The following is a 2,827-nucleotide window of genomic DNA, read 5'->3' as shown; positions in this document are numbered from 1 at the left end:
TTTTTGAAATGGAGTCTTGCTCTGTCATCCAGGCTGGAGTGCAGTGGCATAGTCTTGGTTCACTGCAACCTCCGCCTCCTTGGTTCAAGCGATTCTCCTGCCTCAGCCTCTCTAGTAGCTGGGATTACAGGCATGTGCTACCACACCTGGCTAGCTTTTTGTATTTTTAGTAGAGATGGGGTTTCACCATGTTGGCCAGGCTGGTCTCGAACTCCTGACCTCAGGTGATCCATCTGCCTCAGCCTCCCAAAGTGCTGGGATTACAGACGTGAGCCACCACACCCAGCCAACAGAGACATTTTTATTTATTTTAGTTTTCTGATGACTGAACTAGTGAAAACCACTTAGGATTATAATTTTGTATTCAATCTTCACAGTAACACTGCTAGGTATTAATATTATTCCATTTTACAGATGAGAAAACTAATACTCAAAACTGATCAGAATGTAGCATTTCTGCATTTGAAATTAGCGAATTCCATTAGTACGTAGAACTATATTTGGCTTTGAAACCCTGTCCTATGTGGGTGAAGAGAGAAATTTCAAATTTCTCAAGTTACAAATACAATAACAGCGTGGAAGTGACTCCTAATCCAATCTTCTTATTTTTAAAATGAAGGAAATGAGACCCAGAGCTGTTAAGTAACTTAGTCAAGGTCACACACATAAAAAAATTGTGTTGTCTGGATCAAACTAGGAATTTGGACTCTCAACCCTCAGTACAATGATCTTTCCATCAGATCACACTGCCGCTCGAATCACCAAAAATCATCCATAATGTCTATGGAAAGATATGGTTTCTAAGAATGTCTGAAATTTCAGATGGTAACTGATGAAGTTTACAGTATGTAAATTTCAAAAGTGTAAACCTTGGTTCAAATTCTGGCTGAGCAACTTACTAGTTGTATAATTTTGAGCAAGTGGCTATTTCTCAGAGCTTCATTTTCTCATCTGTGAAGTGAGCATGCCTACCTAATGTTGTTGTAATAAATAAATTGTATAATATGTGTAAAATACTCAGCCTAGACCCAGGTACATTGTCAGTGTTCCATGAATGTTCATTTTTATTATCACATTCTACAGTTCCATCAGAAATTTTAGAAGTTTAAACTTCAATGGCAAATGTCTCATTTTATCCAAAGAAGTCATAGAGAGTGTAGTGAATAACAAAAAAAAAAAAATGTCCATAGTAGAGGATTAAAACCAGCTTCTCTTTATGGACAAATCTCCTATGATAAAGTTTGTATCTATGCACATATATGTATATAGAGATACTAAAAAAGTATGAAATGCCATACAGTGTTATTCAAAATATTTTGCCAAACTCTTCTGTTCTCTATCCAAATTAAAAACCCAAGATTTATCAAAAATTATGTCCATTCCTGTGCACTGTATAGACAATTAATCTCCATGTTCAATTGTAATTCCTAAACATATTTTGAATTTGTGCCCTTATTTCCATATCCTGGGCAAATGCCTTGGTTCCAGGCCTCCCTGGCAATCACTTTACTACCTCAAAAGCCTAATCACTGCACACTTACTTTAGTCCTCTCCTCCTGTGGTTCATCCTCCCAACTGCTGCCAAGATGGTCTAGTGTAAAAATCTAACCTTGTCATTTCTCTACCAAAAAATTCATCAACGACTCTTCATTACCCAAAATCTTACCCAAAATCTTATACAAGGCATGAAGAGAATCTTCTTGAGCCATTTTCTTTGTGCTTATCCGGTTTCATCGCTCCTCATTCTTCAGCCATATTTTGTTATCTAGCCCAGTGCTCGGCATGTGGTAGGCATTTGAAAAGTGATGGCTGAATGACTAGATGAATAAGTAAATGAATAATGAATGAACAAATCAAAGTCTTACACATTTTCATTCCTCTGGTCTCCTTTTGAACAAGTAGAGTAGTTTCCTTGTGACCTAGTAGAAATCAATGCAACAACACAATCAATATTTTCAGGCATCCTTCGGCAAAGTTGTATTTCTTCCTTCCAGTGCGTTATATATGACTTCTAGACTCTTCACACTTTTCTAGTGCTGTGAGCTCTAGCACTATGAAATAGCTACCCCATTTATTTAATTTATTATGACAATTTTCCCATATAATTAGTCTTCTGTAACCTTTATTTAATAGCAACAGATTATTCAATCTTCTGAATATATTATAGATTATTTTTCTAAGTTTCTATCATCAGAATTTTAGGTCACTTCCATTTATTCATATTAGAAAACATGCTTATGTGGTGTGCATGTTTCTTCAGGAAAAAAGAATTAGAGTGAACAAAATATGCTGGGTTTTAAGGCTTTGTGTATATTTTGCCAAATGCCCTCAAGAATGGTTTTACCAAATTATACAACTGATAGCAACAGGAGGCAGGATAATTCTAGGCAGAGAGGGGTGGGTCCCTGACGAAATTCCACTCTCAAGCTAAAAAGCCTGAGACAGGGCCCAAAGTGAGAACTTATATCCATGTTTTCCCGCTGGAATGTTGCCTTTTCGTAAATCACCCATGGCCCTGACCCACCCCATCCTGTGCCTTATAAAGATCCCAGGTTCAGCCAGCAGAGGGGAGAAGCAGGTGGACAACAAAGACTATGGCTGGACATCAGAGAATTTGATCCCGCGGGTGACAGAGTGGCCAGGCCAGCAGGTTCTAGCACTCATGCACTCCGGTTCCTGCCTCATTCACTTGTGCACTCCCTCCCGCAAGGAGTTGAGAGCAGCGGACTGAGTAAAGGAGGCACTCCTGTTGCGAGTTTCATGAAGGGATAGGGGAAACATCCTGCTTCACTAATACCAGCAAGTTAAGAGAATACCCCAAAATATA

The 2,827-nt window shown here is 38.5% G+C and overlaps 1 long non-coding RNA gene across 2 annotated transcripts in view; it reads right to left on the bottom strand.

Moving 5' to 3' along the window:
- The window catches only part of LOC108519438 (uncharacterized), a 180,266-nt gene that overhangs the window by 3,372 nt on the left and 174,067 nt on the right, over positions 1–2,827 (bottom strand). For both annotated transcript variants that reach the window (XR_001882627.1, XR_001882626.1), the window contains exon 3: positions 1,667–1,919. This is a non-coding gene — a long non-coding RNA (uncharacterized LOC108519438). The remainder of the gene's footprint in view (positions 1–1,666; positions 1,920–2,827) is intronic.

The sequence above is a fragment of the Rhinopithecus bieti genome, unplaced genomic scaffold (genome assembly GCF_001698545.2).
Source record: "Rhinopithecus bieti isolate Rb0 unplaced genomic scaffold, ASM169854v2 scaffold_2350, whole genome shotgun sequence".
In the NCBI taxonomy this organism is placed as follows: domain Eukaryota; kingdom Metazoa; phylum Chordata; class Mammalia; order Primates; family Cercopithecidae; genus Rhinopithecus; species Rhinopithecus bieti.
Note: the sequence above shows the minus strand (reverse complement) of the source record. Positions and strands in the feature narration are given on the sequence as shown.